Raw genomic sequence first — 12,542 nt, forward strand, 5'->3', positions numbered from 1 at the left:
TGTTTGGTGACATTACAGCATTTATTCTTTACAGTAATAAATCACATTAGATTTAACTAATTGGGGATGGCTCAAGCCACAGTGGCATGAACAAACATTTCCCAATACAATCTAGATTTTCACCCCCCAATTTCTGTTATGTGCACAATACATGATAATTTATTCACTTTGAGCAGAGGTTTAGCCTCATTGATCATGAGGTTATCACTGGTAAATGTTGGAAAATTGATCAACCATAGCCTTGAAGTTCATTAAGATGATTGTCATTTTGATGATGTCACTGAAATAACTGCTTTTTTCACCAACTTGACCTCTAAAGGTTGATCACATTGGAATTTCCCAAAGATAGGTGGATTCTTGTCATAGTACTTAATGTCTAGATGCTGATGTTGACAGCAACCCCTCCTCCCCCATAAGAAGGGTGCCAATTAGACTAGGAAGCCCTTTTCTTGGATTTATGCTAAAATGATGGATTAAAATAACACTAGAATAGCCTCCCAATTCTCATTTATATATAAAAGAGGTAGTTGAAGAGTTAATCTAAAGTCAACTCTGGCTGAGGAAGCAGGCATAATTGTGAATCTGATGATTACCTTTTTAGACACAGCATGATTGTAACAAGAATAGCCATTTTTTTCTTAGCTAAATTTTTGATTATGCTTCACCTTTTATTTGGCTTTCACTGGTAACAAAATCTTTTTTTAAAGTCAAATCCTTTCTGCAATTATGTCTCAATGTTTTGAATGCAGTAAATTTGCAACAACAACTTGCATTTATATAACGCCTTTAACTTGGTTAACTGTCCCAAGGTGCTTCACAGGACTATTATCAAACAAAATTTGACTCTCAACCACAATGAAATATGAGAATAGGTGATCAAAAGCTTGGCCAAGCAAATTAATTTTGAGGAGAGAGATGTGTAAAGTTTTAGGGAGAGGATCCATGACCTTAGGTCCAAGGCAATTGAAAGCATGGCTGGTTAAAATCTGGGATGTTCAAGAGGGCAGAATTAAGGGAGTGCAGCAATCACAATTGGGGTTGGGGGGCTGTCGATGGTTGTTGGTGGTGACAAATTGTGGTGGTTGCAGCATTGAAGGAGATTACAGACATAAGAAGGGACGAGGTGATGGAAGGATTTCAAAACAAGGATTTTAAAATTAAGATTTTCCAGTCCTAGAGCTAATGTAGGTCAGTGAGCGCAGGAATGATGGATTAGCTAGATATGGTGTGAATTAGGACACAGGCAGCAGAGTTTTGAATGAGTTTATTTATGGAGGATGGAAGATGGGAAGCCAGCCAGAAGAGCATTGGAATAGTCAAATCTGGAGGTAACAAAGGCATGGATGTAGGTTTCAACAGGACATAAGCTGAAGTACGGTCAGAGGAGAGCGATGTTATGTCATCTTGGACACTAATGTCACTCGCAGTGTGTGGAAAATGTATCAAGCAAAAACATACAACAAAAAAAGTCAGAAATGTCCTCCATCATCAAAGGTCATTCATAATAACATGGGCAAAATTTTAGAAGAGAAAGAATCTGTCAAATTGGGTTCTACTTTGAGGTCTATAGCTGATGAGACCACACCTCCGTTATACAACGGCAATCATATTTCAAATTTGTCAAGGAAAGTACTGCTCCAGGCATTAATTTAACCACAGTAGAATTTTAATCATAGAAATTATAGCACAGAAGTAGGCCATTCAACCCATTGTATCTCTGCCAACTGGAGCTATACAAAGCCATTTCACCAACTCTTCTCTAACTTTTTATATTCTTTCTCAATGACTTCTCTAATTCTCTTTTTAATTAAGTTATAGCCTATGCCTCAATAGCCCCTTGTGGTAAATCATTCTATGTTCTAATAATCTCTATTTGGAGGAAAAAAGGCTTCACTCCCTAAGTCTACGTTCCCTTGCTCCACATTCATTAGCTACAAAATATGCTCAGATAGCCCTATTGTCCACTTTCTGCCCTATGGTCATCTTTCTGTCCAGGCAGCTACATTCCCTTTACTGCTATGTTCCTTAATTCTTTGCAACAAGTCTCTTACTTGACACCTTATTAAACAGCTGAAAACCCATGTATTACAGCATTCATTGTATTGGTACACTGTTTCATTTTTAAAAAATAGCACATCAGTTTTGACTGTCCCATGATTAGTCCATCCCTTTCCCTTTGCTCACTAATTTATCCTGTATTCTGAAAAGATTGGACATGAATGCTGGTGGCAGTAACTGATCCAGCTAAATTTTGTTGGTATGCAGCTTGGGCATTTAACAGTTCGTTTAAATGTTCTGCCTGGAAAAGAAATGCTCCAGTCTTGATCATCTGTTATTTCAAGGAGATCAAACACATTCGTGGATCATGTTTGCAACATGAGAGAGATGTATTCATTCACTCAGATACACAACCGCTGCTGAGCTGGTCCAGCATTTTGACCTGCTACCCATGTGCACCATGAATGAGGTCCAAATATCCAATTGCTCTTTCCACAATATGTCACTTTATTTGTTTCATACCTCTGTATTTTGGTATTATTGGCCCAGAGACATACTGACAAGTTAGTTGGGTCTTGAAGTGAATGTAATGCTTGGACATTTACAACTTCAGGTGCCTCCACCAGATGTTTTTCCATTAACTTCTTCATATTATGGGAACACTTTACTAACCAATAAGAGAATTGTCAAAGGAATAAATGTTCATTCAAGTTAATTTGACTTGAACCCAGGTTTCCTATACTTCTTGCTCCCTATTTATAAGCAAACTAGAAGAATTATTTGGATCATTTCTTTCCAGTGCTATCAGACTAGATTTGGTTCCTCTTATAAATACAAAAAAAAAAATTCTCTCAGACAATATTGCTTCTGTTCTCAGACTGTGAGCTTGAAAATTATTTTTAGTAGTTTGAGCTGTGACTCAGTTCTGCAAAAATTATGAATTTTGCCAAGTAATGATTTCATAAGGCAAAAGACATATTAACAATTTGGTATTTTCTCATGAATTTCACATTTGCATTGCTCATACCCTGTACAACATTTGCAAAGGAGTTCCAAAAATTAACTCTGCAAACTTGAGGAGCTGAGAGAACTTGAAAATGTTGCATTTGCTTCTTTTGTGCCAAAACAGATATGGTGTAACTCATCTCATTCTCTCCGCTGGCCCCATCACTGCCCACCCCCCCTGTTCCCCCCAAGAAAGACGAATCAATGAGGTTTGATGCATTTGCTAAATTCCCCTTCATAGTTGATTAAATTGGCTTTAACTAATTATAAAGCCATGTGACCCTAACAATAAGGATTCAGCGCGATTGCTCAGATTTTCTGTTTTTCAATTTGTTTTTCTATCTGATGATTGCTTAAAAATCATTTAATTTCACCTAAGAGATGTTATCACCAAGTAAATAAAACTCTCGAGCCACCTAACACTTCAATCATGGGATACCACATATCCTGTGTAAGACAACACTAAAGTTGATAGCCTATCCCCAGAAATGGAGATATCAGCCAATATCCAACATAAGTCCACTGACTCCCACAGCTACCTTGATTGCAATTACTCCCACCCAGCTTCCTGTAAGGATTCTGGTCAATTTTCCCAGTTTCTCCACCTGATTGCATATGTTTGGATGATGCCACCTTCCATACCAATTCTTCTGATGTGTCTTCAAAACAAAGATTCTTCTGTGCCAACATTGACAGGGCCCTGGACCATGGACCACGTCATTTTCTGCACTTTTGCTCTCACTCCTTCCCCTCCATCCCTCCCTCCCTCCCAGAACCACAATAAGGTTCCCTTTGTGCTCACTTTTCACCCCACCAGCCTCCACATTCAATGGATCATTCTCCTCATCATCTGAAGCTCGATTCCACCATCAAACACATATTTGCCTTCTCCCCCTTTTCATCATTCCAAAGGGGCACTCCCTCCGTGACACCCTAGTCCACTCAATCATCCCCAACACCACTTTCCTTCTCAATGCACCTTCTCATGCAAACTCAGGAGGTGCAACATCTACCTTTTACTTCCTTCTCACCCTAAGGGCCCCAAACACTCCTTCCAGCTGAAACAGCAATTTGCTTGTACTACTTGCAATTTAGTATGCTGTATTCACAGTTCATGATGCGATCTCTTCTACATTAGGGAGACCAAGTACAGATTGTGTGACAGCCTTGCATGAACACCACCATCCAGTGTGCGAGTGTGATCACAAGCTTTCAGTCGCCTGTAAGCTTTAATTTTCTTTCCCACTCGCACTCTCTCCTCTCTGTCCTCAGTCTGTTCTATTGAAGCTAACATAAGCTCAAGGAATAGCACCTCAGCTTTCAATTAGGCACTTTACGGGCTACTGATTCAACATTAAGTTCACAATTTTGGATCATAACTCTGTTATTATCATTGTGGGTCTTAGCTTAGGTTGTCCTTAGTCAGGATTGATAGAGACTGCTGGAGGCAAGGTTGTTGATAAATTTAACCTTTTATTAAAATTCTTCTAACTATATACAGGTCAAGGCTTCACACACAGTCATCGCTCAGTATGCTCTTTGTCATGTGACCATATCACTGATGATGCAGACTGTTTATATATTTAACATGAACCTTTTACACCACAATAACCTCTGCCCCCATTTTTTCAGACTGCAGCTGTCGGTGATGGTTCTGTTATCCCCATTTACATCTCCTCTAGACCCATCTTTTGTTTCTTTCTTTGCCCCATCTTTTGCCTCAAGCCATCATCTCTTTTATCATTTAATCTCTCCTCTCTTCCATCCTGTCACAAACCTTCCCTTTTGTTCTTCGCGCCCACCCCAGCCCCCTGCCTCTGTACTTGCTTTAAACCTGTTACATCTCTAACTTTTTTCAGTTCTGACCAAAGGTCATCAACCTGAAACATTAACTCCTTCTCTCTCCACAGATGCTGCCTGATCTGCTAAGTATTTTCAACACTGTTTTTATTACTAAAGTTATGACTTGAAGCAGGGCAACTCATCCCTATTTATTTGTAGACCCTTACATCCAAGATTGTTTCTGTAAAGAATTGAGGAATTATTTTAGTAGAGCAAAGATTCAGATTATCAAAAATTGTAGTGATGAATAGAGCTTATTACATACCACACACATGTTTTGCCCATTTGTTTAAATATGGCATTAGACTGAACTCTGTTCTAATTATACAATAGATAAAGGTATTAACTTATGTAAATGACAGCACAAAATCAGGCCATTTGGCCCAACTGACAGACTGGTATTTACCTCCACCTAAGCTTTCTCCCAATATAACTACCTCTTTCCATTCTGCCCCCAAGAATATGGAATGTAGGTTGAACCAACAACCTTTGGCCTTAAGAGGTGAGAATGCTAACAATGAGCCAGCATAGACATCACAAAGAAATAGAAAACTTAATTTTTTAAATTGGGACTTATGAATGCTGACAAATGCATTAATTGCGTGCAGCAATGTCCTGACAGCTGGGTATGATCCTTGTATTGAGGCCGTTGTAGAGACTGAAACGGCTTTGTCCCAAAGCTGAGTTTTCAGCATTTTGGTACTGGTAATCAGTCAGAGCATTGAGCAAAATAATGTATGAATCTAGCAGTAGAACGTACAGCCAGTTCTGTCATTTGTAATAATAAATTTGCTTTAATAAAGAAAAATATATTTTCTGTAATGATTTGCTGAAGATTAATGGGTCAAAATCATTCGAGCCATCCAACATTCAAGCATTTGGAGGCTCTTGTAGATATATATATATATATAATATAGCTCCAACTGGAGATGCAATTAGGGTCTGAATTTACTGTCAGTAGTCAGGGATCTATGTACAAAGTCACACAGGTCTACAGCACAGAAAAAGGCCCTTCAGCCCTTCGGCCCATCGAGTCTGCACTGGTCAAACAAGTACCTAACTATTCTAATCCCATTTTCCAGCACTAGGCCCATAGCCATGTATGCCATGGCATTGCAAGGGCACATTCAAGTACTTCTTAAATGTTAAGACGGTTTCTGCCTTACCACCCTTTCAGGCCATGAGTTCCAGATTCCCACCACCCTCTGGGTGAAAAAATTCACATCCCCTCTAAACCACCTGCCCCTTACCTTAAGCCTATGCTCCCTGGTTATTGATCCCTCCACCAAGGGGAAAAGTTTCTTCCTGCTTCCTGTCTACTCTATCTATGCCCCTCATAATTTTATATACCTCAATCATGTCCCCCCTCAATCTCCTCTGCTCCATGGAAAATGACCCCAGTCTATCCAATCTCTGCTCATAACAAAAACTCTCCAGCCCAGGCAACATCCTGGTAAATCTCCTCAACAGTCTCTCTAGTGCAATCACATCCTTCCTAAAATGCGGATTCCAGAATTGCATGCAGTACTCCAGCTGTGGCTTAACTAGCATTTTACACAGTTCCAGCATAACCTCCCTGCTCATTTATTCTCGACTAATAAAGGCATGTATCCCATATGCCTTCTTAACAACCTTATCTACCTGTCCTGCTACCTTAAGGGACTGGTGGACATGCACACCAAGGTACCTCTGATCCTTGGTAGTTCCCAGGGTCCTACCATTCATCATGTATTCCCATGCCTTGTTTGTCCTGCCCAAGTGAATCACCTCACACTTATCCGGATTAAAGTCCATTTGCCACTGATCAGCCCATCTTACCAGCCCGTCTATATGCTCCTGTAATCTAAGGCTATCCTCCTCACTATTTACCACCTCACCAATTTTTGTGTCATCCGTGAACTTACTGATCAACCCTCCTATGTTCAAGTCTAAATCGTTTCTATATACCACAAACAGCAAGGGACCCAACACCGATCCCTGTGGAACCCCACTGGACACAGGCATCCAGTCACAAAAACACCCTTCGACCATCACCCTCTGCTTCCTGCCGCTCAGCCAATTCTGGATCCAATTTGCCAAATTGCCTAGGATCCCATGGGCTCTTACCTTCGTTATCAGTCTCCCATGTGGGACCTTATCAAAAGCCTTGCTGAAGTCCAAGTAGACTACGTCAAATGCATTGCCCTCATCTACACATCTGGTCACCTCTTCAAAAAATTCAATCAAATTGGTCAGACATGACCTCCCCTTAACAAAACCACGCTGACTGTCCTTGATTCTTGTCTCTCCGAGTGTAGATTAGTTTTGTCCCTCAGAATTGCTTCCAATAGTTTCCCCACCACTGAGGTTAGACTGACTGGTCTGTAGTTCCCTGGTTTATCCCTTCCTCCCTTCTTGAATAATGGTACCGCATTGACTGTCCTCCAATCCTCTGGCACCTCTCCTGTGGCCAGAGAGGTATTGAAAATTATTGGCAATGCCCCTGCTATCTCCTCCCTTGCCTCACTCAACAGCCTGGGATACATTTCATCTGGGCTTGGAGATTTATCTACTTTTAAGCCTGCCAGACCACTTAGAACCTCCTCCCTTTCTACGCTAATTTCTTTAATTATATCACAGTCCTTCTGCCTGATTTCCATACCCACGTCGTCCCTCTCACTTGTGATCACTGACACAAAATATTCATTTAGAACCCTACCTACATCTTCCGGCTCCACACACAAATTACCACTATGGTCCTTAATGGGCCCTACTCTTTCCCTAGTTATCCTCTTACTCTTAATGCACTTGTAAAATAACTTTGGATTTTCCTTTATTTCACCTGCCAATGCTTTTTCATGACCCCTTTTCCCCCCCTAATTTCCTTTTTAAGTTCCCCCTACACATTCTATACTCCTCTAGGGCTTCCGCTGTTTTGAGCCCTCAGTATCTGCCATAAGCCTCCCTTTTTCTCTTTATCCAATCCTGTATATCCCTCGACATCCAGGGTTCCCTGGATTTGTTGGTCCCACCCTTTGTCTTTACTGGTATATGTTGGCCCTGTGCTCTCCCTATTTCCTTCTTGAATGAGTCCCATTGCTCTGACGCAGATTTACCTAAAAGTAGCTGCTCCCAGTCCACTCTGGCCAAATAATATCAGATCTTACTAAAATCGGCCTTCCCCCAATTTAGAACTCTGATTTCTAACCCATTCTTGTCTTTTTCTATAACAACCTTGAATCTAACGGAGTTGTGATCACTATCTGCAAAATGCTCCCCCACTGATACCTCTACCACTTGCCCAGCTTTATTCCCTAAAATTAAGTCCAGGACCTTTTGTAGGACCTTCTACATACTGGCTTAAAAAGCTCTCCTGGACACATTTTAAGAATTCAGCTCCCTCTAAGCCTATCACACTATGACTAACCCAGTTAATGTTGGGGAAGTTGAAATCCCCTACTATTACTACCCTATTATTTTCACACTTCTCTGAAATTTGCCTGCATATCTGCTCTCCTATTTCTCTCTGACTGTTTGGGGGCCTATAGTACACTCGCAGCAATGTGATTGCTCCTTTTTTGTTTTTCAGTTCTACCCATATGGCTTCATTTGAGGAGCCTTTCAGGATGTCATCCCTCCTTACTGCTGTAATTGATTCCCTGATCAATATTGCGATACCCCCTCCTCTTTTACCTCCTTCCCTGTCTCGCCTGAAGACCCTATATCCTGGAATATTGAGCTGCCAATCCTGCCCCTCTCTCAACCATGTCTCTGTGACAGCAATGACATTGTACTTACATGTGTTAATTTATGCCCTCAACTCATCTGCCTTATTCGTCAGTCTCCTTGCATTAAAATAAGTACCATCCAACCTTGCCAAACTCCCTTGTGCCTTAACTGGCCTATAATTTCTATGCCTTCCAGACTCACTTGCTCTCTCTTCTAAGTTTGGCTGTGCATCTCCCCCTGCCGAACGTCCTCTCAGAATCCCATCCCCCTGCCAAGTTAATTTACTGAGCTGCCCTACCATGCCTCTTGTTGAAAGAAAACCCTTACTTTAAGTTAAATACAGTAAAAAAAAAGTTAAATTATTTATGTACTTTAAATTAAAACTAGAACTCTTATCTTTCCTTAGCTTAACCTATTTTAAACTGGAGAAAAACACTTGCCCTCTACTTACCAATCAGCTCTCACCTTTATGCTGACGTCTCTTTTTGAAGCTTCCCTGCACTCGTGCTGGTTCTGATATCTCCGTCGCACTCGCGCTGTCTTGTGATGTCACTCTTGTTATTTTCAACAAGAACTGACTGCAGGACGCTCTTCCCAGACTGCTTCACCGCGATGCTGACTGCAGGACGCTCTTCCCAGACTGCTTCACCGCGATGCTGACTGCAGGATGCTCTTCCCAGACTGCTTCACCGCGATGCTGACTGCAGGACGCTCTTCCCAGACTGCTTCACCGCGATGCTGACTGCAGGACGCTCTTCCCAGACTGCTTCACCGCGATGCTGACTGCAGGACACTCTTCCCCTTTGTTGGCTGTCACTAAATATGTATTACAATTTAGCTCCGCACATTCTTGTGCCTTGATTGAGTTAGTGGTACGCTACTTTTTTGAATTTTGGTGTATTTTCATTTTGAGTTTTAGCATTTATTGTTTTGTAAAGTTTCCATTTTGTATCATGTTTTTAAATAGTGATTGGATTTGGTTGTTGAACTCATATATTGTGATTTATGTCATTGTTGATGCCTTTTGGGGACATTTTTTAACCAGATGGGAATGAGTTTAAACTTAAGTGAACAGGATGTTGCATTTTCAAAGCTCTCTTTAAATACCAAAACATCTCAGTGTGTCTAACAAGGAGAACTAGTAGTAAGTGAAGGAATTTGTAGAAAGAATGAAAGCACAATTGAAGAGTACTGGAAAGGAAAACAAAACGCAGGACTATGGAGAAAGGGCAGGGGAGTGGGACTAAGATGTTCTTACAGGGAGGCAGCACAGACACGATGTGACGAATGGCCACCTCCTGTGCTGTAACCATTCTGTGATTTTCTGAATATTTGTGTCTTCTAGTTTTTAGAATGATAAAATTTTTTAAAATGTTGCATTTTGAAGTGTCATATTAATTTTTCATATTGTATAATTCCTCACCTGCGATTCCTGAGTCCAGGTGTGTAAGTTGCTGATATTAAAGACCCCTGGTTGCTCAGCATATTTTAAGAGTCAGTAAAGGCACCATTTGAACATCAATTCTTCTTCTGGTATCCCAAGTAGTTAAGGGTCCAATTAATTTATTTTGTGGTATAATTCTGTGTTTGGTGTGCTTAATGTTTTTTTATAACAAAAGGATTAGGATCTGTTATTAACTTGTTGCAACCCATTGTATGCACAATCATTTATTTGTAGCACATTTAGGCAGAACTGGGCAAACTCACACACTAGTTCATTCTTATTGCTGGCTATCGTAAATCTGCATAGATAATGGATGAGGCTTCGGTAAAAGGTTGTACGCAGTTTTGACAGCCTCCCTTCCGTCAGACAATGAAGAAGTGGAGAGCGTTCAGAATAGAGTGATGGGAATTTATCTGGAACTAAGAGCTTTGAATTACGAAAAGCAACTTGGAGCTGAACTTGTTTTCATTAGAAAAAGAATATTGGAGCCATGATCTAGGTTTCCAAAATATTGAGATAAGTGCAAACGAGCTATTTAACTTGAATGTGGGTGCAGAACTATCAGTGCAAATATAAAATTAACACCCCTTAGGCAATGCTCGAGATTAGAAAGGATATTATTCAATAGGGATAGTGGATACTTGAATTAAATCACAGCTAATCAGTTAATGCTGTGTCAACTTTTTAAAGGAGCTGGCTGAATATTTGGTTAAGGCAGGAGTGAAGATTACATTGAGAAATTAGCAAATGTTTTGTGGAGCATGATGGTTTTTGATGTGCCAGAATACAGAAGTGTTACCCCAAAATAATTAATCGGTACAGGATAAAAAAATGCAGTGTGAATGGCTATATAGATATTCCGCAGTCTGACTTGATTTTCCTCAGGAGATTCAATGATAGACCAAATTTTACAATGTTATGTGAAAGGAACAAGATTGATTGATTGAATAGCCTTTTCTCATTCTAGGCTTCCTTACCTTCTTAGAAATCAGCCTTGCACATCAGACAAAATGGAAGGGCAACATTGTGATCCTTTTGTTCTGACGGGGAACCTCTCTGGATCAAGCATAGGCCAAAGGTAGGGCTGGAGCACAGTGGACCCAATTCTGTGCCCTGTGCTCATGTCCACCAAGGCCCTTCGCCAGCAGCAGGAGCTTGCAATTTCCACAGCTAAAGTCTCGATGGTATTCACAAGGTAATTTCATTCACATAGGTCGGGTCTGTCCACCTAAAAGTCAGCACATTAAATTTTCATGACTAATCCAACTATAGGATGGGATGGACATGTCTGCAACCATTAACCTTATACACACTGTCCAGTGCCGATGTGCAATCTTCTGCGTCTTGATTTGCTTTGTCTGTTAAAATTCAGACAATTTGAAGACACGTTTTACTCCAATTAAGCCACCACCCCCTCACCCGCAAGAATTGCAGCATTAAGGCTATTTGGTTGAGTCAGACCCCATTTTCTCTGCCAGTTCCAGATGCAAAAATGTGATTATGCAAACGCAACCCATTAGCAGCGCTGTTTCAGAGAGCATAAACTTCGAATTTCTGTTGAAATTATTCACAGAAGCACCTTGACTCAGAAACCTATGCAGCAAAGTGGGCTCTCATGGGTCTGCTGAAAAAGTACCCAGCATATAAAGACCCCCTAGCAGAAAGGATGCAAGAGAGCACTGAAATCAGCTGAATCCTCGAAATAGCATAGCGAAAAGTGGCAGATGTCAAAAGCAAGGGCGAAGGGGAGGTTTCTATATTTTTTAACATTATCCATCAGCCTCTCTTGTCGGTAGTTAATACCAAAGCCAGGTGTTATTTATCTCGTGTACAAGTGTGGAAAACATGTTGTGGGGCATATGGAATGGCTACAGCACAGGAGGCTATTCAGCCCATCACATCTGTGCTGGCTCTATTAAAGGGCCCACTTCCCTGCCCTTTCCCTGTAGCCCCGCAAATGTTTCCTCTTCAAGTGCTTATCCAATTTCCTTTTGAAAGCCACTCGTCGCGTAAAGAAGATTTTCTCATATAGATATAGTATACAACAGTTATAAGTCTTATATGAAGGAAACACAGATTATGACTAGCCCAGTTAGATGTTCATAAATCACCCTCGAATGATTCATCCACATTCAAAAACCATGCCTGAAGAAAGCAAGTTCGGGCAATGAGATGACAACAATGAGCAGCAGCATTATAGAATCCCATTAACGCACAAGGAAATGCAAACGAACCAACTTAAAAGTGAATCCTTGTTTGCAAAAATCTATCAGAGCCACTCAATGAAATTGATGAAATTATCATTTTTGTGCGCTCGAATTAGAATGAGAGGCACATTAGCCACACAAATCAGAAGTCATTCCTCACAGCTACCCCAGTAACGGTCTTGCCACCGGTCAGGGTTGGATTCAGAGCTGCGCGTGAACATTTAAATAGAGTATCATAATATGCAAGCATGCAGGACCACAACCCAGCAGACTGACTGAGGTTATGGAGGAAGAGGAAGATAAAAATATGAAAGGGTTGAAATACTCATCCTTGTTTT

The sequence above is a fragment of the Cetorhinus maximus genome, chromosome 14 (genome assembly GCF_964194155.1).
Source record: "Cetorhinus maximus chromosome 14, sCetMax3.hap1.1, whole genome shotgun sequence".
Lineage (NCBI taxonomy): Eukaryota > Metazoa > Chordata > Chondrichthyes > Lamniformes > Cetorhinidae > Cetorhinus > Cetorhinus maximus.